Genomic DNA, 26909 nt, shown 5'->3' with positions numbered 1-26909 from the left:
ACGTGTTTCTACACGCCAGAAATTGCGTCCAGAAATCCTGATTACCTCCTCCGTGACCCAGAAACTTATTTAATTACTTTAATCTTGCCATCTGTCTGAATACCAGGAGACAAAATAAACCACTTCCAACGGAGGATACACCACAGTATCCTAACCAGAAAATGTTTTAACAGATTTTGGAGCGACTTTCCTGTGGCCACGCCCACAAAGCGCCTGTACACACTTTTTAAATAAATTAATTACTTAATAATTAATTTATCTTTAAAATTGTGTATGTGTAGCAATAATACAACTTTAAAACATGTAGAACACTTTAGAACATATATCATCAATTATTATGAACAAATAAAAAATAGATAAATAAACTAAAATGAAATAAAATAAAAAATAAGCTGAAAATGAGCGTTGTGATTGGCTCAGTTTATCAGTAGTCAACATCCTATTTAAAGAAATCGTCTGTCCCATTTCCAATTACTGCTTCTTCTCTCCATTCCTCCTCCAAAAGTTTATGGATGCCGCTCTTGTCTCCCCCTTTTTTCCTCCTGATGGAGGAATGGAGAGACGGAGCAGTCCTTGGGGAAATGGAACAGCTGATCCCTTTTAATAGGATGTTGACTAGTGATACATTTTTCTTAAGCTCAATCCTGCCTAACCAGTCACACATAAACGGTTATCTTTTTCGTTGTGTTAATTGTGAAAGTGGAAGAAGTGCCGTGCATTGCAGAGAAATATTAAATTTCTACAATGTAATTAAATATTTGCCAATCAAATAAAAGTAAAAGCCTTATGATATTTATTTTATTTAATTGTATTTTATTTGTTCCTAAGCGGTGGTATATGTTCTGTTGAATTATTTCTCCATAAAAATAAATAAATAATAAATAAATAAATATATAAATAAATATATATATAATTAGTAGGTCTTTACTTCTGCTTTGCAGATTAAGGCTTATTTGGTTGATTGTGATTGGCTTGTACAAGCCTTTGGGGTTCATAGCTCCAATGACCATTCAAGGTAGAATTGATGGTTTGGGTAAGATTGGTGTTGTGTGTTGTAAGTCCTCATCAATCCCTTTTAAAGTAACTTAGCAGCTGAATGTATTGTGGTGTGGTGGTCTGGAAACTTCAGGTTCAGGTCAGTTTCTGGTATGTTGATATCTTGGCGACAGAAAACACAGGTGCACTACTGACCAGTTTGAAACCTGACAACAGTCAATCATCAGATATCCATACCTATCGTAGCTATGTTGGTATGCCATTCGCTCAGTGCACATACACCCCCATTTATTACACAAACACACACATAGATGTGATGCAGTGCACATACCCAACTTTTACTTCAATTGTAAACTGAAAACTAAATGAGATAACGTTGCTGTTACCGTAAATAACCTGCTTGCGCACCTTCACACTGTGAGTTTCCTCTGCTAAGAAGTGCAGAACAACTGCACCATGCTCAGAGGGAATGGCAAGTGAGACGCTGATTGGTTAATTTTAACATTACTAAATTAAAAGTCTGAATATCAAATAAAATATTTTCCATTTCTCTCCCCTAAATCATATTTTCCCAAATTTTGAACTAAGCTAATGTTTTCTTTTTTCTGTGTTTCTTCCAGAACTGATTGCTGTCCTGATCCAAGTCTTCTCCTGCTCCAAGTGTCAGGTTTCGGACCTGGATGAAATCTGAAGATTTTGTAAAGACTGATAAATGAAAAGGATAACATGGCATCCACACAAATCTCCAGTATGCCCTCTCCTATACCTCACAGGCAAACAAAGAAAAGTACAGACAAGAAGAAAACTCACCACTGCTCAGACTGTGGACAAAGTTTTACTCAGGAAAATCATTTCCAGCGACACCAGCGTGTTCACACTGGAAAGAAACCATATCACTGTTTAAACTGTGGAAAGAGTTTTAGTAATCAGATTCATTTTAAAACACACCAGTTCATTCACACTGGAGAGAAACCATATCACTGCTCAGACTGTGGGAAGAGTTTTACTCGGCAGAGTCGTCTAAAAATACACCAGCGCATTCACAATGGAGAGAAACCGTATCACTGCTTAGACTGTGGGAAGAGCTTTACTCAAAAGAGTATTCTCCAAGAACACCAGCGTATTCACACTGGAGAAAAAACATATCACCGTTCAGACTGTGGGAAGAGTTTTACTCAGAGAAGTGGTCTCAAAGAACACCAGCGCATTCACACTGGAGAAAAACCCTATTACTGCTCAGAGTGTGGGAAGAGCTTTGCTAATCAGAGTAATCTCCAGCAACATCAAGGCATTCACACTAGAGAGAAAATATTTCACTGCTCAGACTGTGGGATGAATTTTAATCAACAGAGTAGTTTCCAGCGACACCAGCGCATTCACACTGAAGACAAACCATATCACTGCTCAGACTGTGGGGTGAATTTTAATCAACAGAGTAGTCTCCAGCAACACCAGCGCATTCACACTGGAGAGAAACCCTATCTATGTTCAGACTGTGGGAAGAGTTTTTCTCAACAGTCATCTTAAAATACACCAACACATTCACACTGGAGAGAAACCATATCACTGCCTAGACTGGGAACAATTTTCCTCAACCAAGTAATCTCCACCAACACCAGCGCATTCACACTGGAGAGAAACCGTATTACTGCTCAGTATGTGGGCAGAGTTTCAATAAACAGAATAGTCTTCAGCAACACCAGCGCATTCACACTGTAGAGAAACCGTATCACTGTTCAGACTGTGGGAAGAGTTTTAGAAAACAGTGTCATCTTCAGCGACACCAGCGCATTCACACTGGAGAGAAACCATATCACTGCTCAGACTTTGCATCAAGTTTCAAGTATTTGCAATCATTCAAGAAACACAAAAATGTATTACATTAAGAGCAGATTTGGAAATGGGTAGTGACACATTACCAACCCAGATCAGTTGGTAATGTGTATAAAGGGAAACTGTTGCTTTAAGCAGTTTCTAAAGCATATTTATAAACCAAAATATAGTTTTGTGTTCTAAATGTTAAGTCCAGTTTATGGCCCATACACTGAATATATCCTTACAAGCCACATACTGAAGTAGAGCTCCAATTTTACTGAAATCATGGAATAATTTTTTTAACCAGTAGCTAAATTTAGAGGATCCAAGTTGATGTTTGATGGCCAATGTTGTTAAAAAGAAGCTGGATATCTAGACAAGAACATAATCATTGTTCTCGACCAGCATAGGGTATGTTTTCATTTAGGTTTGATGGTCTGGCTTATATAATAGGTAGAAAGTGAGTTTTAACTTGGTCATTGCTCAGTATAAATACACAACGACAAAACACAGCGTCTTTCATAAGTACAAATAGTAGCATGGTGCAATGATTGATGTAAGTACAAGTTTATGATTAATATGTTAAATATAACGAGATATAGGTCACTATACATATATATGCACGGATATGCCAAATGTCATGGGACAGAAACTGTATCCCAAGAATTTTGCCATTTCCCATTGTAACTTAGTGTTGTGCCTATAAGACAGTTCACCTTTAAGTTTACATGCATTGTTTAACATTAATCACTAGTGAGAGAGAGAGAGAGAGAGAGACAGACAGATGGAATGAGAGTTCGGTAGGAAAGAAAAATGGACTGCTGTGATAAACTTCCCTCTTTTTATTATTTCACTAACACTGCTATTTGTGAATGGAACATTAGTAGCAGTGCAGCTACTAAATATAATTTGGCTAAATATAATTTGTGTAGTAAATATACAACCCATCTTGAAGTGCTGCTGGGCAGATGCGTGAGAGCATGAAAAGACATGCAAACTCTCTGCTGGTGGGTTTTTCATATAGGAGACTGTCAGTGTTTTTTTTTTTTTTAAGGGGTTAAATGTGAGTGTGTAAGTTAACTTTATTAACTATGGGAACTCTGCTGAGAAGTGGTCCAACATTTTATATATTATATCCAGGCTGAACATTGTTAAATGAACATTGTTGTTTTATTCTGTAAACCAGGGATGGGCAACTTCCATGATGGAGAGGGCCACATTTTTTTCAGCATGACCATTGGAGGGCCACATGACCTCGCACTTCAAATAATTGAATATGAAAAACGCTACAAGTGATTTTCAATAAGAACAAATTTTATATGAATTTATATCTGTATGTTTACAGCACCAACATTTATCAACAACTATTTTCTGCATATTATTGCATTTTAATACGGCAAAAGACAAACCGTTTGCTTAAAAAAAGTGCAAAAAGGAAGTCCTTCATATCAAAGAACAAAAAGTTTGCTTAAAAAACTGATTGCAAATACAGTAGTTCCTCTGTGTAAAATAAGTTCATTATAATAAGTCCTTCATAAGCAACAAGGACAAAACATTTGCTTATAAAAGTGCAAAAGGCATTTGAACTCATTTATAACAAAGAACAAAAAAGATTTAAAAACATTTTTGCAAATAGCTCATTCAATAATACCAGAAAACTAGACCACAGAGGCCCAACATTTATTGAAGCAAATGAGAGAGCTGTGGTTTGGCCTGCTGGCTCACAATGGACTGGATGTCAATGTCAATTTTCGTGGTTGTTTGGCAGCGCCCTCTAGCGGTCAAAAGTAGAATTAAGTTTTTTTTTTTTGTTGTTGTTTTTTTTTTTAATTATGAAATGATGAAATTATTTTTGATCTATTCGCGGGCCGCACTGAGTGATGACGAGGGCCGTGTGCGGCCCCCGGGCCGCCAGTTGCCCATCCCTGCTGTAAACTATGGACAACATTTCTCCCAAATTCCAAATAAAAAAATATTGTCATTTAGAGCATTTATTTGCACAAAATTAGAAATTAGTGAAATAACAAAAAAGATGCAGAGCTTTCAGAACTCAAATAATGCAAAGAAAACAAGTTCCCAGCCTTAACAGATTTTGAAATGTAAAAGCACTTGAATTCCTAGCACTGAATTAGGAATAAAATAAACACTATAAATGATGTTATGTAATAACAAAAGTTTGGGAGAAGGACCACGCCCCAACTCTACGTTCTAACTCCACCCCGTATCAATCAACCGTCCTATAAATACCTCCCCTAACTAACTACCTCTCGTGACGAAAGTTCGCATCAGTCGAATCTGCCGCACCCGCCTGCTAGCATTAGCTTTTTCTCCGTCATGGACCTTTAACTCACCGCCTCCGACGAGGACCTCTTCCCTCCTAGCCAGCCTGTCTCCACTCCTGCTCCACCTCGCCGGGCTCATCGTCTGCAGTCCGTAATCTCCATTCCGGCTACTCCTGGTTCTACTCCAGCTACTGCTTATTCTTCCTCCCGGGTCGGTCGTATTCACCAGTGCACCCCCGGATCTCGGCACTCCCGCCGCTCTTCTCCCCCTTCCCCTACTCCTCCTGCGCGGGCTCGCCGCTCCGGACGCCCGTCTTCCTCGGCCGGCCTCGCCGGCCCTGGGCCCCTCTCTTCTAGTAAGTCCCAGCCTCCTCGCATGTCCGATTGGACTGTTGTTAAGCTGCAGCGGGTTTTGAAGGGCCGCGGCGTCCCTTTCACCCGTTCTGCTCCAAAGGCGGAACTTTTTCGCTGTACCTCTCCGGGTACCGCCGCACCGGCGTCGCGACCCGATGACGTCACCCGCTCAACTCGCTGCCGCGGCAGCTCTCGCGCTCCTGCGCGGCAGCTCTCGCGCACCAACTTCCCCTTCTTCAGCCTCAGTGCCTCATCTCTCGTCCCTCGTCTCTCTCCTCTCCCCCTTCCCTCCTTCATCCAACCCCACCCTCTCCTTTTTGAGAGGTGAACAGCGCGCAGGAGCCGCACTGGCATCACGACCCGATGACGTCACCCGCTCAACTCACCGCCGCGGCTGCTCTCGCGCCTCAGGCACGGCACCCGTTTCAGCCTCAGCGCGTCCTCCTCCGGGCCCCTCCCCTTCTCGTCTACCTCGTCCTCTCCTTCTTCGTTGCCAGTCCAGGCCATTTTCTCTCGTCCAACCCCCCCCTTCCCTCGATCATCCAATCCCCTCCCTCTCTCGTCCAACCCCCCCTTCCCTCAATCGTCCAATCCCCTCCCTCTCTCGTCCAACCCCCCCTTCCCTCTGTCGTCCAACCGCCTCCCTCAGTCGTCCAAACCCCCTCCCTCAGTCGTCCTCCTTCTCCACTTCTGCGTTCCTCCTGCTGTTCTCCAACAGTGTTGCCAACTTAACAACTTAGTTTTTGTTTGTTATTGAGACTTTTGACAACTCTAAACGAACACGCATGCTCTTCAGTTTCTGTCCTCAGGGAGCAGCAGGTGCTGCCGCGAGCCCTGCCCACAACACTCACGGTGCAGTCTCAGTCAGAGCACACCCACACCGCTCCTCAAACACGCTGCAACGAACTGCGCATACCTAAAGCTGCCGCTGACCGAGCAAAAAAACAAAAAAAAAAATAAATAAATTGATTATGTAATTTACGTTAAAATGATTTATAAAAGCAACAGCAGTAGTTAATTTGTTAAAGTTCATTTGTAACATTTCTAACATTTAAGGCGTTTTTTAATCACAAATTGCGGCCAATAGCTAATTTCCTTACTGTGCAGTTGGCAACACTATTCTCCAACCCATCCCTTCCGGCCATTCTCCTTCCTTTACTCTGTCAGTTCTCTCCCCGCCTCCTTCTCGCCATTCCTCACCGGTCTGCAGCACCCGCTCAGCTCCTTGCTGGAGCCCCCTGACCTTCATTCTCCTTATCTACAGCGCCGCCCCCTCTCAGCTCACGCTGCGGCTCATCTCCAACACTGGAACCCTACTACATTCCGGGGCGCCCCGGATCTGGAACTTCATTGCCGTGTGTTTGCGGGACGAAGCTTCCCATCCTGCGATGGGCCTGGCTGTCAAAGGCTAACGTGTTTTCGGCTTTCAAGATCCTCCTTCTCCATCCAGACTCCTGGCGCCTTTTCAGAGTCCGCTTTTCAGTTCACCTTGCTTTCGGGTGCAAAAGTAACCCCAAGCTTCGACTCCTTCGCTGAGGCGCTCTGCTAGATTTTGCTCAACACAGGCTCCCATTCGTGTTCCACCTCCTTGGTAACTTCTTAGTCATCTATCCTGTTTCTGGCTGTACCTCCTCTGCAACTGGACAGGATTTCCTTCTTCTACGCCGACGCAGCTTCCAGCTCTTTTGATGTTCGGCTTTTCACAGATGCCGCTCCTTCCTCTCTAGTCGCCTCTGCCTGGCCGGAGACCTTGGTCTGCTCCGCCGCGCACCCGTGCGATTCTTCCGCGCTCTCTGGAAATATTCCGGTCGTCGTCGCTGCCCTCTTTTGGGGACATGAATGGTCGGAAAAATCTATTCTACTCCACTCTGACAATCTCGCCGCGGTCCGCATCATCAAAAGTTGCTCAAAATCGCTAGAAATCATGCCTTTTATCCATCATCTCACTTTGCACTCTATTAAGCATCAATTAATCATTAAAGCTGTTCACATCCCAGGTCCATCCAATTTTTTTGCTGATTCTCTTTCTCGTTTTCAATTACAGAAATTCAGATCCTTGGCTCCGCATGCAAATGCAACCCAGTGTCGGTACATCCATTTTCACAACTACACTACACTTAACCCCATGTGAACGAACCAATCTTCCAAGCTCAACAAACCATCCTTTCAGCCGTCTCCCCACAGACTCTCTCCACTTACTGCTCAAGCAGGAAAACGTACAAAAGAGTCACCTTCACAAATAACATCTCTTTCCCTTCTCATCATCTATCCGTAATGACCGCTTTCCTCACTTTTATTCACACTCAACATTCCGCCCGTTCCTCATCACTCAGAGTCCATCTGGCCGCCATGAATTTCTTCACTAAACTCATTACTGGCATACCTCACCCTTCCTCCAATCACCCACAACTTTCCCTGCTCCTGGAAGGAATCCAAAAATTCAGAAACTCCAATCTCACATCATCGAGCTCCTATCACTCCAGAAATCCTGCAACGTTGCATTTAAACCTCCGATCAGGCTTCTACTCTCCGACTACATCCTCCACGCTCCAAGCACTATTTCTCCTGGCATACTTCGGATTCCCCAAGCTTATAACCTATACATCCGTTCCCAACCAGACGATTTGAGACGGACTCATTCCAAACTAGCTTCCACATAAGCTCCAATTTTGGGGATATATAAGTGCACGCTTCTTCAAGCACGCAGTTCAGAACTCCAGCCCAAATTTCCCTGAGTTCCCTCCCCTTTTTCCTTCTTCTTTCTCTACTGTAGGCGTGGTCCGCACTTAGCGAACTGTCATTTTATGTTGACAGAGAGAGTTGCTTTCATTTCCAGTCGCTTCCAATTTGTTAAAATAGAACTGACACCTGTGGCCTTGGAAGTGACTGGAGCCTGTGTTAGCTAGTGTTCGGCTTCTGAGTTAGCAAAGTGAGATTTGATTTTGAGTGTCATTTGTAGATTGAGGTCCTAGGATACGCTCTAATTTGTTAGCCCACTGAACCTTATCTTCTTAACCTGTTGAGCTTTTAAACACCAAATTCAAATCCTACTGACAGACTTTCAAATCCTACTGACAGACTTTTTTACTTTAGCCCTACACTGAAGCTGAAGTTGATTGTTTTTATACCAAAGCAATTGAGTGTTTTTGAGTTTCCTGTCTCCTCTGCTGTCCACAACAAACCTTCAACAAACCATTACAAAACTTACAAAGGGAAGAAACAATAAGTTGAACCGGTTATGCTACAAAATAAACCGATCACACAACCCCATAAACAGCACTGGGAACAGAGTGCATTTTTCAGAACTCCAATGTTAGGAGGAACAGAGATCAGTACTATGGACTGCTGTCTGGCTTTTGACCAAATGTACCAAGCTTGTGATCCTAAAGTGGGAAGGCCACCTTTTACTATAGTGCATTTTATCACTGAATGAATTTATTAGTTGGGATTCAAATATGGATTGTGTATTTATAATTCTTTCTGTTAATTTTCATGTGCAAATAACTGAAACATTTTTAAAATATAAAATTAAAAGTTGCCATTCTTGCCACTTTGCCTGCACTAGCATGCTAGCTAACAAGCAAGCGACCAAAGAAAATGTCTCTCTAAAATCAAACAACAGAATCACTTTTCGTGCAATGCATCCATATAAAAATAATAAATTTAGTTTGTTATTCTCTGAATCAGTTGCATTTACTCTACATGCGCATGAGTTTTTTGTAAACATCAGTTTCTCTGATGTTTCTCTGATACAGACATGGCTGCACACCCTTGCCACCCTTACACTGCCACCCTTACACTGCTACATATGACTGTATATAATGGCATAGTGACCTTAAAAAGGGCATCCCGTGTATTAAATGATATGGGTGAGTATGCAGTCTATTTTTATTTAACTATAATTATTCATGTGTCATCAATGGATGCACTTTATGTTATTTGAATTCACAAAGGGCAGTGGTCACCAGTCATATCCCCAAAAGGCCAGTGTAGCCGCAGATTTTCATTCCCAACTCTTTTGCCTACTATGGCAGATGAACGTAAAAATGTAATGGAATTCTGAAATGAAATACAGTGAATCTACACTGCAAACAAAACATTTAAAAATCTGTATTTAGAATGATTTACACTAGGGGTGTCACGATCTCGATATTTTATCGAAATCGAATCGAAATGAGGTCATGGTCTCGAGTATCGAAGTCAAAAAGAGGATCGACGATCCCTCCCGCGCGCGCTACGCAAATAGCGCAGCGCGCTACGCAAATGGCGCGGCACCAACACAGCGCATCCTATTCATTTAAATAGTAGGGCCGCTGCATGAGCGCAGCCCCGCCCTCAGTTCTGCTGTGTGAGAGACAGCTGCCTTTCAACCACGGAGGAGAAACTGAAAACGGATTTATAGAAATATAGACAGGGCTCTCAAGTTTTGAGTGTCGGCGGGAGTTTGATCACTGTTTTTTATCTGTCCAATGGGGGAGGGGGGGGCGGGGGTTGGGCGCGCAGGTTTTGTATCTGTATCTAACGGAGGGGTGGGTGCGCGCAGGTGAGAGCGTGTGAACTCGCTGAAATGCGTGTGTCAGTGTGACTTGAGAACACTGACTATAGATCACAGTGAGGTGGATTAAAAATCTTAAACTTATAATTGACTACACCTGTTGCTTTCCATTGAATTAAAAAACATCTTTCTCTCAGATAAAGTAAACACAAGCGTGTTTCTGACTAAAATAAAAGCTTTTCAGGAGAGATATAAGTTATGTGTAAATATTTATAAGACAATACCTGACAAAATCTGTTTTAATGACGTTAATAAACATCACTGTGACAGCGCTAGTCAAAGTTTCACCACATCACTTATCTAACCAGCCTGTACTGATTTCTGCTCCCCAATAATGCTTTCAATAACCTCTAATAGCCTTTAATAGTCTTCAGTAGCCTTTAAAAGACTTACCTGGCGGCCGTGGTGTGTCCACTAAACTCCGTAGTTATAAACATCCTGAGGTTAGCAGCGCGCTAACTGACCTGTTTATAATGTAATCCGAGCAGTGACTCCGTGTCGGCTGTTCTAACCTGCTGCTGTTAGCTGCTTGGGCTGAAAGATGAACTGTAGTGAGCTGTATTATCCGGTTAGTGGGGTTAAAACCTTTATTTGTTTACAGAAACAGTAAAAACGGACTGGCTGAGCTCTGTAGCCCGTGGCTGGGCTGTACTGAAGTAGTGACTGAGTGAAGAGAGCGGGGCTTGTGCTGCTGCTGCAGCTCCGACTAGTGGTTGGATGAAGAACTGCAGCTTCATGTAAGTGAGCAGTTTCACCAGCCATCCACACACAGCTCTGATAAACTGCTTGTTTTAATAGTGCACACTGTTGCTACCAAAAAAAGTCACTAGATGGCATTACCATATATATCTTAATAAATAATAATAATATTTATAATAATAATAATAATAAATATATTATTTAAATTTTATGAGGCATAAAATAATAACAAGAAAAAAAAACAAGAAAATCGAGAATCGAATCGAATCGTGACCCTCAAATCGAAAATGAAATCGAATCGAGGATTTAGAGAATCGTGACACCCCTAATTTACACATATGGCATCTTTCATCCACTGCTTACAGACCCAGTCTGATGGATGGCAGGTTTAAGTTTACTTTACTCACATAAATTAAGTGAAATAAAGTGTTCAGCATTACTTATCGTGATCAGTCTGTTTTCCAGCTGAAAGACACAAGCTCTACAGGACTTAGAAAGTTATGTAGTATATGAGTTCATTTAAACTTAGCTACTTTTTTTTGTGACTGCCTTTCTCTGTTGATTTCTGTCTGATATCTGATCCAATGTGGCTTTCTGCGTCTCAGAATGATTAATTCAAGGTAGAACTGTCAAAATGTTGTGTGAGGCATTGTATCACACTGAGGAAGTTCCATTTATGCATTAAAAACAGTGCCTATACCAGTGTACCACTATTACAAATATTGCACTGGTTTTAAGTTTGTGAATGCTGTTTTGCACATATGGTGTGTATCCAGATTTACATTGCATTGCTATCTCTGTAATTGCAAAAAAAAAAAAAAATAAATCAAACTTAATATTAACTGAGATCTGATCAAACACCAGACATTTTATTAATATTTCGCTTCTGTCAGCTTGCCAACATTTAAACTAAATTACTGTCAATGTTAATGACCTGGGGACAGGGGTGTTACACTACTGAATGTTAGCACTGGTAAAAGCTGAGCTCAGAGAATAGCACAAGAAAATACACACAGCATAATTACTGATCTTCTGCTTTATTAAGATGAGATTATTTATTACATTTTATCCCAGTCTTATTAGAAATCCACTAGAATAGTTACTTTCTTCAAAATGAGTATTGCATATTAAAGTGTTTTATTAATGTGTTGAGTTAGTTAACTCATCTAATTTTTTTGAAAGTTCATTTTACTAATAAACAGTATCAGCACACTGTAGGTGATTCATCTTTAAATGCAGGCTGTGTATAAATAAAGACAGGAAAGAATGATAAAGTTTTAAAAGTGAATAAACAGCACCCCCTCCTGAGAAAAGCAGGACTTATAAGTTTTAGTACAGTGTTTGGTGGGTTTCTGTCACTGTGGGCTGCAGAGCGCAGTAGTAGAGAGCAGAGTCTGATACTGCAGTAGAGGAGATGATCAGATCTACTCTAGTTTTAGTTGAATCCACTGTAGAATTAAATTGTGGGAAAGGAGGATCTGGTCGGTCTACAGATCCTGTGGAGGAATATATCATCAGCAAATACTCTGGTCTTGATCCAGGATACTGGCGGTACCAGAACAGATAGTCCGCTCCCTTATAATCGTAGGAGATAGTTACTACCTCATCTTTAAGAGCGTGAAGCTGCGTTTTGTTCACTGGTTTTATTGACTGTGCAGAACAGTTCCCTGTGGAGAAATAAAAAAAAAAATTCTTAGAAGAAATTTACATCAGCATTACAGAAAAGATAAACTGCCACTCCACCTAATTCATCACTGATACACTCAGACACATCACCACAAAACCAACACAGAAAAGCTGGATTCTAAACACAGTAATATATTTCACACAGATAAAGATCTAGTTAATTCCACTTACCAAGTATGATGATAAACACAGTCAGAGAGCACAGGAACATCATGGTGACTCCAGTGTTCAGATAATGAGGAGAGATGGGAGCTACTTTTCAAGCATGTAAAGACTCCTCCTACATTAGTTATAAGAACAGAGGAATGAAGATCAGGAGAGAAGCAGAGATCTTTACACCCAGTGCCTTTCAAAACTATTCAACCCCCTTAAAAGAGATTAGATTAGTCTAGATTACAAATATCACAGCTGTTCCAGTCAGTATTGTAATGTTTCAGTTCTGTTATACAGTATTGAAGATGTGTTTTGTTTATGTAGAGAATCAATATGTTACACACTGGGTTTGGATCAGTTACAGGTTTTTAGAAGTTGCTGAATAGATTAAAAGGAGAAACAGAATTCACACACTGTCTGAGAATTCAGTAAATAAACTGTCAGATTGTTTTGTAGGTGTTCTCATTTTAGCTTTTCAAATGCAGAATGCAGAACTAGACTTGAATTCTGCCTTCTTAGATTTCGGTAGATTTCCATCATGACATCTGTGTGTTATATGTGGATAAAATATTTCTGCAGAAATGTTCACTATTAACTAATCTAAACAAGCTAAAGTAAGTTTATATTTTATTTAAGAAATTTGAAAACAGTGATTGCTAAACAGATCAATATTTAACCTTTATATAGTAGGTAAAAATGTGCTAGCTAATAGCCGAGCTGGTAAAATGTTATTACTTCCAGTCAGGGTCTGAAATGAACCCTCACCAAGTTGCTACTAGTTGTATTTTGTGAAGATAAAGTTAGATTTACTGCAGCTGGAAAGCCTGAATTTAAGGAAGGGTAAGGTAGGGTAAAATAAGATAGCTTTTTATCATTCCACTCAGAAAAATTTGCATTGTTACAGAAGCATATACAATAGGAAAAAAAGTGCAAAAAGCATAAAAAAGATACATAGACAGCTCAACAAAAGTAGATACACACTTGTTATCTGAACAAAATAAATAGAAATCTACAAATTTACAGACGATAATTTAAAAAATAGAAAAAAAAAAACACTAAAAAGGAAAATTAAATAAAAAACCTACAGTTAACAGGTTTGCATTGATTAATGATTTGAGAAAAAAAGATAGGAACAGAAAAGTAATGAAATTCCACTTAAGAGCATGATACGGGTACTGATATTGCACATAAGAAAAGAGTATATTGAATGTTTTAACTTAGCCATACCGGATGAACATAGTGTAAAGTGCATTTATAACTCAGAGTGTCTAACACTTCACCTGGGAAGATGCTGGTTGTAAAGCCTCACGGCTAAAGATGGGAAAGACCTGCCATTTCTCTGCTTTCCACACAGCAGGTGGAGAAACCGGTCACTGAAGGAGCAGCCCAGTCTTTTGACAATCTCCTGTAGTGGGTGGAAAGTGTTCTTCATTATGGATGCCATTTTGTCCTACATCCTCCTTTCTCCCACTACTGCCACTGGGTCCAGTGCATGGCCCAGTACTGCGTCTGATTCATGTTCTTAGGATTATTAAAAAAAAATCTTAGGATAAATTAAATAAAGGCATATAAAGAAAGTTATGCCTAATATTATATATATAATATGATAAAAAATGTGCACAGTAACTATTAGATACTGTTATATATATATTTTAAATTCTTAAGAATTTAAATTTATGTTTAGTCCACGGACTTACTACATGTATAGCTTAACATAGCAGATATAAGCATTCTGCTGTTTGAAAATTAGACAGATGCACCTGATGATCAATCTCACTCTTTCTCTCTCACATCATGCAAATTGAGTTTTGGAAATAACAAAAATGAGGAGAAAAGCACGTCAACTGAACATAAATGTTCATTTTATTTTACTTTACTCTTATTTAACTGAAATTTGCTTTTATATTCGAAAAACATCAAAGCATTGTGCCACCTCTCGCACCTCTTCTCCTGCTGTGCTGTCTGTCAGTTCTCCAATACAACTCTGGTGAAACCAGCAATGAAATACACAGATCTATAAATACAGGCTAAATAATACCTCCTTTTAATGTAGCACAATCATAAATGACACAAACCCCACCAAAACTTCTCGGTTGGAGATCTAGTCCTCATTACTGATGATTCAGTGTATGGGATGAATTGTGGAAACTATGAACAATTGTGCATTAAGTACATTGAGTTGGATCTTAAGGGTTAAACAGTTTTTTGTATATAATGTTATTTCTCATTTTCTCCCTAATTTACACAGCCAACTACCCAACCCACTCATTAGGATTTCCCCTATCACTAGTGATGCCCCCACACCAGGAGGATAAAAACTAGCACATACCTCCTCCGACACATGTGAAACCAGTGAAGAGTAACTGTTTATTTTACCTTGAGTGTATTGACAAATATCTTTCAATTATGATTACTTATCTTAGTATCTATAGTTACATAATCATTGTGTGAAACCTTGTATTCTATATGCATTAACCAATAATCACAATATATTCTTTACATATATAGTAAAACATTGTTTGATCAGGCATGTGACTAACACAGACCTTATTATGACAAATTAACCCACATGATACATAAGGCATTTACTAACACATAGGATCTATTGTATGGCGGACTAACCACGCGCTACTAACACATTAACATATAACATATGAAATCTATTGTGTGACTTGTGTAGCTCATGCTTGAAGCATTTCGTTTACTGCATGTCTCTGACTAACGGCCATCAATCATCAGCTAGTGCACTCTGTATGAACTAAATTGATACAAAGGAGGCTTCGAGACGAACAGTGCGGCCTTTCTCTCTCTGTGCGTGCAAAGTCCTTCACCTACCAAAGCGGGAGGACGCGCGCACATGAAGGGGGGGCGGCACTGTCTAATTACTGGAACAATACCACACTGTCCGGCTGGACACAATCAAGGCCAAACACTAGTGGTCCGGTCAGACCTGTGAAACTTGAGCATCAATATGAGCATCTATGAACATGACTCTTTCTAGCTTGATAAATCTACCCCACAAAATATACAGCAAACCAGGCCCAGGAATACAGTTTACTGTCACCATTCCTAAAGAACTCTGTAAAACTTAGATTTATTCTAAAACTTAAAAAAATAAAATAATGTTTCATAACTATGATCTTTTTTTTTTTTTTTTTACACCCAATAGCTTTCTTTTTAAACAGTTAAAAACACAAACCAGATGTTTTAGTTCTTTATTTAAACAAATCTTTTCCCTAGGAAAAAGTAAAAGGGGGGAGCTAAGAGGTTATATTATTTGAGAATTTAATGAAATAAATAAATAGCAGCCCTATCCACTTTTAGTATTCTGGTTCATTTCTTTTATTTTTTTGTCTGCTTGTATGTGAAGCTCAATGGCTCTTTTATACAATGCTCAGTGTCATTTTCTGACAAATTGTTATATTCTAGTGAGTGATGTACCATTATTTCATGGTGTTGTAAAAAAGAAAATGAAAGATGGGTCCACACCCACCCCTCATCCGGGGTACAACTCCCCTACGTGTTCGTTTGATAGAGAGTCGCAGACAGGTGGAGTGAAGTTGAAAGCAAACCAAGTATTTATTACAAAGTACTGAATATTCAGGAGAACCCACACATGAAAGACCGTCCAACAGCCGTCCCAGTATAAGTTCTGACCCCCCTCTGATCTGACTCCATGTTTTATACCCCAAATGACGTGAAACCTGCTGATGAGGCGTTGCTAAAATCATCTCATGTTAATATGCATAATTTCACGTGTTAGTAATCCATTTCACGTGTCTGACCGGACCACTAGTGTCTGACCTTGACTGTGTTCTTCCAGAATGGAACATCATGGCACTATCTGTGTGTGTGCGTCACCCACCGCTTTGAAGCAGCGGTTTTAGGGAGGCACCCACACATAGTAGGCCGCTTTGATCTAAGAGCCTCCTCTGTAGCAATTTAGTCTCGTACCGAGTGTACCAGTCGAGTTCATACAGAGTGTACCAGCCGATGATTGATGGCCGTTAGTTAGGGTCATGCAGTGAACGAAATGCTTCAAGCATGAGCTACGCAAGTCACAATAGATTTCATATGTTATATGTTAATGTGTTAGTAACGCGTGGTTAGTCCGCCATACAATAGATCCTATGTGTTAGTAAATGCCTTATGTATCATGTGGGTTAATTTGTCATATAATAGAGTCTGTGTTAGTCACATGCCTGATAAAGCAATGTTTTACTATATGTGTAAAGAATATATATTGTGAGTATTGGTTAATCTTCTATATAAATGTATATAAAATACAAAGTTTCACACAATGATTATGTAATTATAGATACTAAGTTAAGTAATCATAACTGAAAGATATTTGTCAATACACCCAAGGTATAATAAACAGTTACTCTTCAATTCCCCCTTTTGACGTATCAACCATATACGTCAACACATCGTAATTCCTCCAAATATGTATTTACATATGTTCAACACGTGATAAACATGTGAGTGAACATTTAATTAGCAAGTGAGAGCGAAAACCTGTCCGGCAGCCTACCAACCAATTTTTGACAGGAAAAATTCTCTCACAGCCCCTTCTGCCCCAGGCGGCTAATATTAACCCTATCAATGGAGGAAGTGACATTATTGCCCTAAAGTCATCCCCAAGACTGGTCAGTTTACAGCAATTCCTCTTGCTCTTCCTCCCACTCCAGTATAGGTAACATATATGGCAATTTATCGTCTTTGCCCTCCATCATTCGTGTTATTGTTCTTTCTATCAGGGATCGAATACACGGCACACAGCAGCATCCGCATGTAACTAAAATAGCAGCGAATACAGCGATTGCCGAAGCCACAGATATAAATACACCCTTCCATTGTCCGAAAGTTCTCTCCAGCCATTGAGTGATTGGATTATCTACCCCCGTGTTTTCTGCCATTTCTCTGGACAGGGCTTTTAGGGCAATTAACGCTTTAGTTACCTTTCCATCTGGGGCCGTGTTATTAGGGATCACGGTACAACATACATCTCCAAACATATGACAGACGCCACCCTGTTATGGCTGCCCCGGTAATGTTAGCCAGTCTCATTACGTGGTAATTTACGTAATTCGACCTAATTACGTTTTCCCACTTGTTACAAGGTCTGGCCTTATTAACTGCTTGGTCGGTGTTATGGTTACACTTAAGATTATCATCGCGGGACCAACACAAATACACCGCTTCCCCCTTGGACCTCTGCTTACCACAAGTAACCACGTCGCATAAGTTCACTGTCCATGCGGTCGTCTCACCCCAATAATAGTCTAATTCTATACCTCCCCAGCGCCTGATGCATTTTGAGTTAGACTGATTGATGGTTGATCGTTTGGTTCTATTAAGCTGTGTGGGCTGGTCTTTAGTTGTTGCAGACAACCTGTAAAGAAAAAATAATGTGTTCCCCCCTAATTTAGCAAATCACAGTCTATGACCTTATATGTGTAAATGTTAAAGTTACAATGTGTGTTTTCCTTTTCTGCTTTCTTCTTGCTTCAGGGTTCTGAGGGTAGACTACCTCAGCCCCACGTACGAAGAGCTTTATTCCGGCTCTTGATGTCTGCAATATCAGTGAATGAAAAGTATGAGTTGGTGTGTGATAAGATTATGTGTGTTCTTTAATGAGATGTGTTTTAAGAGTCACTGTATGTAGTGTACTTTGACGCAATCGAAATGTTGCTGGATGAGTTCCTTCCTCACTTCCTTTCCTCAGTCACAGCCAGGCACTGACGGCCCCTGCTGTCTGCTGCGGGTAATTGTGCTACCCCTCCTTCCTGCTGCGGGCTTCATGCTGCTGTTCTCACCTCTCCTTCTGGCTCTGTGAGCGATCTCTGTTGCTGCACAGCTGTCGAACCCTCGCCTATCAGTTGATCTGCGTACGTTGTTCTCTCAATCCAGCCAAAGGCTCAATCCAGCCAAGCTCGTTCCCCTTTCGTGCGTAATTGCGGAGGAGCCCTCACTCTGTGTCTGGACTGGTCCACCTTTGCACCACGTTCTCCTTCTCCCCCCTGTGTAAACAGATCTGAAACGAGACTTTTGTATTCGTTATAATCATGTTTAAGGTTCTCTATTCATTTTGGAAGTCTTTTAATGGGTCCTCCGTGTCTCCTTCCTGCAAGTGAAAATACATGGTTAAAATACATTTATCACACTTAACTTGAGCTCTAATTTCCCCTTGGAAGTTAATTATTTCATATTTAAATTTTGTCTGTGCACAGATTTTAGCCCAATTTTTGTTTTCTTACCTTCTTCAGTTGTCCTGTTTTTCAGTTATACTCAATCATGATCTTTACTGTCAAAAGTGCTTTCAATCCGTAACATTTAGTCATTTTCAATTTGAAATTCCTACATTTAATTGTCAGCACCATGAATTACTTGCTTTTACCTTCCTTTTAGTGTAACTGCTTCCCTGTGGCTCTGTTATATCCAAATTAGCTCTTACAAACACTACCAGTGTTCACCACCTAGTTTACCACTAGACACACACTATTGCTCATACATGCACACACTCACAAACTCAAACACTTCCACTCTCACAAACACTAACAAAGCTAAAGATCACACACCTGCTGTTAAACCTACCACTCAATGCTTCCTGTAGATCTTCTAATATTGTATTGGTAATACTTTATAGATAATAAATAAGAAACAAACACCTGGAAATACATCTAAATCATGTTTTTTATATAGATCTTAATGATCAGCTGCTCTATTTTCCCCTCCATCTCCACACTGATTGATAGAATATCAGGGCCCAAAGTTTTAAACTCTGCACAAACTACACATAATGTGGCTTCTGTCTCAGGAATGGTTCCATATTGATGTACTGGGCTTTCTTGGGTTACGTTTGCTTGGACTTTAGAATCACCGCTTGTGGCTATATTATTTTACCTGCCACTTTAATTTTCCGCGGTGTGCTATTTTACTAAGAAATTATGTTTCTGACTTTATTCAGTTCCCAAGATTTTATAAAGACTTGATTTCTAGATTAGAATAGAAGTGCTTTAAGAATTGGGATAAGTGGAACGTGTTTATTTTCTCTGCATCCATCTTTCCATTACAGATAATAATATTAGCAATATTAATAAACACAAATGTTATGCTTTGCTTTGTCCACGTTATTATAGCAAATAAATCCGAACAATGCTTTACATTTACTGATAAATATGACCAAACAGAATCTGTATATATTTATTTATGCATCTGCAATGCACAGCAGACTGCTCTTCACAGTGGTACTGCAACTTCCTTAAACAATTTGTCAAATCTCACTTACTGTTTCCCTTGCTCAAAAAGTGGCTCACATGTTGAATAGTGAAAGTTGAATTTTGTGAATTCTAAAGTGTCTACATTTCATATTTTAAAATTAGGATTGAGTGTGTCTAAAACTTTTACAATATTGCTGAAAGTAATTGCTCATCTGCATAGTGGTTGTTTTAAAACCAAACGTTAAAAAAGATAAACAAGCTAAAAGTGTAAAAATGCTCTATATCTATAAAATAATGATTGGTCAAAAAAAAAAAAATTGTAATAGTGGTGAGAAAAAATCAAAAAGTTAATAATAGGTTTAAAAAGATAAAACAATAGTCTGGCAAATAATGGTGGTAATAATGATTATCTATTTACATCTCCCCCTTTTTTTGAAACAGTACTTCTGCTTCAGAAAATGTAACACAAAATTGCTTCACCCTCTTACTGTCCATTGGGCTGGTCAACCCTGCCCAGGCCTCCACTGACACACACCCCATCACTTCATTCATCCACTCACTCTCGCCTGGGCTGCGCTTCCCCTCCTCTAACTCTTCAGAGATGTTTTCTCCGTGTTCTGTTAAAATGCCTGTGGTGGTCAGATCGAGACTGTGCCTGCCTTAGGTTGTCCCTGTGTAATACGTTGGGATCTTACCCGTCTTTGGCTAACCAGCCTAGCCCACTGAACCACACACAGCGTAGCAGCACTGTTTAATCAACATTCAGTGCTGTAGTGTTCCTGCAGGGTACAGCTAGGGAGCGCAACCCCAGGTATGTCGTACTGTCATAAACTCACACTCTGGTGTTGACCGTGAAAGCCCGTGCAAGGCATCAAGTACCCATGGTGTATCATTTGTTATTATTGTATACATATTTTATTTATTACCATCAGTATCACCTTTTCTCTTCCACTTAATTTAGCTTAAATTATTTGCTTTGATGACACTGCTCTGGAATAGACCCAAAAGAGTGCATGTCAATGAATAATTATTCAGATTTGGCATCTGTACCTTAAAGGTGTACCACAAGGTTAAATTTTGGTCCAGTTTTATTTAATATAAATTATATTGCCGGCTCTGCTTCTCAGATTGCAAACTTACCATTATGCAGATGAAACAATTTTATATTGCTTAGCTGATTTTGTTCATGCTACAGCCAGAAAATTACAGAATGCATTTGCTTTATAGGTGGCATTGTATAAGCATGAAAACTAAATTTATGCTGTTTTCCAGATCTCTTTCTAGTCTAATTTAATACTGTAAAGCAAAACAGAGAGCTGCATTTTTAAATACATTTGATGTCCCCTTATTTAAAATGAGAAAGACCCAATTCACTAAAGCTTGTATTACATCCAATACTGAGTTTCCTTTTCAAATAAATAAGGTGGTTCCTCACTGGTTTCTGAAATCAACTATCCCTCTTAAGAGAATCAAAATATCAGCATAGACTGAGATGCATAAAACTTAAAGAAATTAGATTTTACATCTGTCCTATATAAGTCTCATTCAGCTGAGACTGAGCTGAGATCAGTCTGAATAAGAAATGAATAGTAAGATAATTGACTAAATCACCTGATAGAAAAAGCTGTGTTTGGAATGGCTCACTCATTAACTCATTCACTATTCACTATGTAGCATTTTCTATTTATTGAACTGATTATTTAACAATCAAACAATAAACCATGTTTATTTGTCCTGCTCTGAGGACATCTGACACAACAGCACTGCATGGCATAGTATATTTTGGAATTTCAAGCGTACCTCTTCTGTACACTACATTTGTTGATGCATTATGGGTGTTTCACAGTATAGGAAATAAAATATACTGCTGAGTTTTTACAAAGCATTGCAAAAATGGCCTACCCAAACTGCTTAGTATTTCTACAATAGGAAACGATTCCGACACAGCCACACACATTCATTATTTCCATTATTAGATTTGCTTATAGAATATAGAGTTAGACATATGTCCCTGTTAGGTTAGGGCCCCCAAGATATAGTCCAATACCCAAAATTAGGCTAATTATTTTCCTCAATTCTGTCTCCATAATCCCTTTATTAAATTATCTAAATTCTCTAATTATCTATCCAGTCACACACCTCTGACATTATTCAACAACTTTAATTATTTATATTAACAGTTCCTCAACCTCGCTTACATGAAAGTACACTTTACTCATGATTGGGTGTTCACATGTTCACATTCTCTTTTTAGAACTGTCTTGTAACGTATGCATATTTATATTATATTATATTTCTATGTCACATCAGTCACTTTCGTAATCGATGTCATTGCACTTTACTCTGTTAATTATTTAATTATTTATGTTCATTAGTAACATCTACTGCACTGCTCCGTTTACAGATAGATCCTTACCTAGTATAGTGTGGTTTTTTATATCCTTATATTTTCTTATATATATATCTATCTACCCGTACAAAAGCCTTTTCCCCCTGTTCACCTCTGTCCCCCATTTTCTCTGTGTAATACTCTATTTCCCTACTGAACTGATGTTCTATTTTCTATGATATCTCACAAGCGTTACTTCACAAATAAAACCAACCTCTCAGTCTAAAACCAATAGGCTGGACCAACTCCACCTACTTCACCTTGGACTCCTCCCCTGCAGTGGGACTCATCCATTCCTATTTCGTTGTCACACAAGATTTCGTACACTCAACCAATCACACCGCTCACCGGAGCCCCGCTCACACACAGTTTAACACACACTTCAACACACACACACATACTTCTGCTTCTGTCTTACACACACTCTGTAATTCGCTGCCATACACTTTCTCACTCACTGCCACACACACATTCTTTCTCTCCGCCACACAAGATACACATTTTCTGTTTCTCTCACAGGAAAACTGGACACGCACACTTTCACACTCACAGGTACACTTTCAAGCACTCTAACAGAGACTCGTAGACCCTTTTCTTGTTCTCTCTGTCAGTCGCACATACACAATCACAAAGCCATACACACTTAGTCCCTGGAAGAAGCACACACACGCATACTTTCTCACACTTATTGGCCACATACTCACTTCACTCAAACTTATAGTTTATACTGCTATGTATACCCCTGTTTTATTTGTTCTGTTGTACCCCATACAAGACACAAATAAGCAATCCACACAAGCAGTGGGTCGCCGCCCACCCGGGATATACTGCTCCCGGTCCGGCTTTGATTATACCTCAGGACCCCCGTTCACACTTTTAAGCTATTCATTTATTGTAACTAACAGTCACGCGCTAATGAAGGTTTTCCATATCGTCTCATTCACAGGTCTTAAAGCCCGCAACATACAATAACTCTTATTTAAACAACTTGTAAAACTTCGTAGTAAGCAGGAACAGCGTCTGCTTCTATTATTTTTATGTTTGTTATTATTATTATTATTATTATTATTTTTATTTGATTTGTTTTTTATTTATTTTTGTTATTTTCTGAACCTGTTTACGAGCTGATCAATCTCGAGGTGAGGCTTACACCTAGCCTTTATCCGAACTTCTCGTCAGAAGCCGGGGGGACACGCCAGCTTCCAATCCTTAAAACCTGAGGAGGCCCAGCCTCGACTCTAAAACCCGAGGAGGCCCAGCCTCGACTCTAAAACCCGAGGAGGCCCAGCCTCGACTCTAAAACCCGAGGAGGCCCAGCCTCGACCCGAGGAGGCCCAGCCTCTACCCTTATTTAAAATGCCCTGGTATGCTTCCTGCTCCCCTCCGGACAGCATCCAGACCGCTGCTCCACTCAAATTTGAAATAGCCAATATGCAGAATTTGATTAAACCGGCTCTGCTTACCTGTTTTGTTAAGTTCGGCCGTGAGTGGATCAGTGCCGGACGCTGTCCTCTGTCAGACTCGTTCAGAAGTCGGGTCACCAAATTGTTGTAAAAACGAAAATGAAAGATGGGTCCACACCCACCCCTCATCCGGGGTACAACTCCCCTACGTGTTCGTTTTGATAGAGAGTCGCAGACAGGTGGAGTGAAGTTGAAAGCAAACCAAGTATTTATTACAAAGTACTGAATATTCAGGAGAACCCACACATGAAAGACCGTCCAACAGCCGTCCCAGTATAAGTTCTGACCCCCCTCTGATCTGACTCCATGTTTTATACCCCAAATGACGTGAAACCTGCTGATGAGGCGTTGCTAAAATCATCTCATGTTAATATGCATAATTTCACGTGTTAGTAATCCATTTCACGTGTCTGACCGGACCACTAGTGTCTGACCTTGACTGTGTTCTTCCAGAACTGAACATTGTGGCATTATCTGTGTGTGTGCGTCACCCACCGCTTTGAAGCAGCGGTTTTAGGGAGGCACCCACACATAGTAGGCCGCTTTGATCTAAGAGCCTCCTCTGTAGCAATTTAGTCTCGTACCGAGTGTACCAGTCGAGTTCATACAGAGTGTACCAGCCGTTGATTGATGGCCGTTAGTTAGGGTCATGCAGTGAACGAAATGCCTCAAGCATGAGCTACCCTAGTCACACAATAGATTTAATATGTTATATGCTAATGTGTTAATAACGCGTGGTTCGTACGCCATACAATAGATCCTATGTGTTAGTAAACGCCTTATGTATGTGGGTTAATTTGTCATATAATAGAGTCTGTGTTAGTCACATGCCTGATAAAGCAATGTTTTACTATATGTGTAAAGAATATATATTGTGGTTATTGGTTAATCTTCTATATAAATGTATATAAAATACAAGGTTTCACACAATGATTATGTACTTATAGATACTAAGTTAAGTAATCATAACTGAAAGATATTTGTCAATACACCCAAGGTAAAATAAACAGTTACTCTTCAATGGCAACTATGGCCTTACTGCTGTTGCTACTCTAGCATGTGAACGTCCCAGGCTGAGAGGAATTGACTGATTATTCTGTGTATTTAATAAGAAAAATTATCAAAGCACACATTTTCATAAGAAAAGCAATCAGTACATATTTCAATATATATATATTTTTTAAAAAATTATTTAATTTAATTTACTGCAAGGATCACAATTACTAATTAAAATAAAAAGTTAAATCTGTTATTTTCAGTGTTTTTACATGTACATTTCTTTGAATCTTTAGCTAAGTTACCTATACATAAGCATTTACACAGTTTATTTTTTTTTGTGTTTTTTTTATGCATCTTGACAGCAGCAACCCTTTTGCTTTTTGCAGTAATTAAGATTTAATGTCTTTTAAGGGGGAATAACTTCTTTTTGCTGAGAAATATCCACCATGCCACTTATTCCTCTCCATCTACAGCTTTTTCATTCAACCTTTGCGGTCTGAAGTCATCACCTATTGAAGCCCCACCCCCTCCCTTTAAAATAAAAGCTCCACACTGTGCACTACCACAGTGCCGGGTGTGACGTTGTGGAGGCGGTGGAGTTAAGGCTAACCGGAAGATGCACGACTATACTTTCACTTTCAGTCTCAGAGCTGCAGCATCTTCTCCACTTGGTACAGATCGGATTAATCTGATTCACAGTTTATCCCGCAGTCAACAGTTCTCCAGTGCTAAAAAACAAACCTGTAAGTTATTTATATTATATTTAATAATTAAGCTTTAAAACAGAAGTCTAGAGTGTGCTCCCACATCTTCCTTACTAAGTGCAGGAACTAGCAAAATATGTGTGTGTGTGTGTGTGTGTAATGACTGAAGTGTTTTTTCCCTTCACAGACCAATCAATCAGTCCCCCTCACCAGCAGCAGGATGGTCTTCCAAGTCTTTGTGCAATTTGAGCGAAAAACGATCACGGTCACAGTGGCAGCAACTGAGGAACAGGCACTGAGGACTACCATCAGAGAGTTAAAGGAGTTAATTCTACAGACAGTGAAGGAAGAAATCAGTAAGGAGTAATCTGAATAAACACTTACTGCAAATGTATCATCAGCTAGTTTTAAAACAAAATTTATTTTAATATAAAATAAAAAGCACATTCAGATACATGGTGTTAGGAAATGACTGAAGTTTGGGAGGAGGAATACAGTGGTATAAAAAAAATGTTTTGTCACCCCAATCATTTTCATTATTTTTTATGTTTTTTTTTACCATTATTTGTTTGCATCAACAATTTCAGTTAAATATATGACATAGCAGATGAACACAGTGATATTTGAGAAGTGAAATAAGGTTTATAAGCATTATTAGGGGTGCCCAAAAAAATAATACTACTGTATTCCTCTTGCCCTGTCTCTTATTTAGTTTCTTATAAATACCATCTACGCAGTTTGACATATGTCCAGTCTTCACACGTCTTTCAATCAAATTCAGCTCTTTCTGTCACAATAACATAACCCACACACCCGCACACACACACACACACAGTAATACACATCTCACAAACAAAGTACACACTCCCCTCACACACACATACACAGGACACACTCCCCTCTTACACACACTGTAATACACACTTCACAAACAAACAAAGTACACACTCCTCTCTCACACAAACACTGTAATGTTACACACACAGACACATACCAATATTACACTCTGACCTCACAGACTAACATTACAGACTCCCCCGCCACACACAGTAACTTTACACACTCTCCCCCCACTCATTGTAACATTATAAACTCCACAAACAGACACACACACACACACACACACACACACACACACACACACACACACACACACACACACACACACACACACACACACACACACACACACACAGTAACATTACACACTTCCCAAACAGTAACACTCCACACTATTTCCTTCCCTGCTCCATCTTCTACATCATCTACTCTGCCTTCTCTCTGCTTCCCCACTTCTCCTCCACCTTCTTTGCGCCTCCTCAGTATATTGATCTCCTCTACACGGTTACATGTGTGATGCTAATGTTAGACCGTTCTAATCTCACTCATCACTTTCTTAGTTTCAGTTTTTGAATGGATGAGACTGCTATTTATGGACAAATCGTTACAAAATGAACATACACTGCGGAATTGTAACATATTATAATGGTTCTGTAATCTTAATTGTTGTACTTCTTCTAGATTGTTTCTTGATTATGCTTAAACAGAATATACTGTGCCTCAAATTAGTATTCAATCCCCTGCAGATTTT

The 26909-nt window shown here is 39.7% G+C and overlaps 7 protein-coding genes across 14 annotated transcripts in view; 3 read left to right on the top strand and 4 right to left on the bottom strand.

Annotated features, from left to right (window-relative positions):
• The window catches only part of LOC103026187 (gastrula zinc finger protein XlCGF7.1), a 239822-nt gene that overhangs the window by 389 nt on the left and 212524 nt on the right, over positions 1-26909 (top strand). The window lies entirely within an intron of this gene.
• Positions 1-26909, bottom strand: part of LOC103047357 (gastrula zinc finger protein XlCGF26.1) — a 311263-nt gene that overhangs the window by 112055 nt on the left and 172299 nt on the right. The window lies entirely within an intron of this gene.
• LOC111194226 (zinc finger protein 239-like) overlaps positions 1-26909 on the top strand; it is a 457259-nt gene that overhangs the window by 263703 nt on the left and 166647 nt on the right. The gene's annotated exons all lie outside the window — the stretch shown is intronic.
• The window catches only part of LOC103022836 (zinc finger protein 501), a 122498-nt gene that overhangs the window by 33844 nt on the left and 61745 nt on the right, over positions 1-26909 (top strand). The gene's annotated exons all lie outside the window — the stretch shown is intronic.
• LOC111196297 (gastrula zinc finger protein XlCGF7.1) overlaps positions 1-26909 on the bottom strand; it is a 147382-nt gene that overhangs the window by 80397 nt on the left and 40076 nt on the right. The gene's annotated exons all lie outside the window — the stretch shown is intronic.
• The window catches only part of LOC125803867 (gastrula zinc finger protein XlCGF7.1-like), a 156312-nt gene that overhangs the window by 89362 nt on the left and 40041 nt on the right, over positions 1-26909 (bottom strand). The gene's annotated exons all lie outside the window — the stretch shown is intronic.
• Positions 1-26909, bottom strand: part of LOC107197279 (gastrula zinc finger protein XlCGF42.1-like) — a 200913-nt gene that overhangs the window by 133964 nt on the left and 40040 nt on the right. The window lies entirely within an intron of this gene.

The sequence above is a fragment of the Astyanax mexicanus genome, chromosome 8, assembly GCF_023375975.1.
Source record: "Astyanax mexicanus isolate ESR-SI-001 chromosome 8, AstMex3_surface, whole genome shotgun sequence".
Lineage (NCBI taxonomy): Eukaryota > Metazoa > Chordata > Actinopteri > Characiformes > Acestrorhamphidae > Astyanax > Astyanax mexicanus.
The sequence above is the reverse complement of the archived record's forward strand: the minus strand, read 5'-3'. Positions and strand labels throughout refer to the sequence as shown.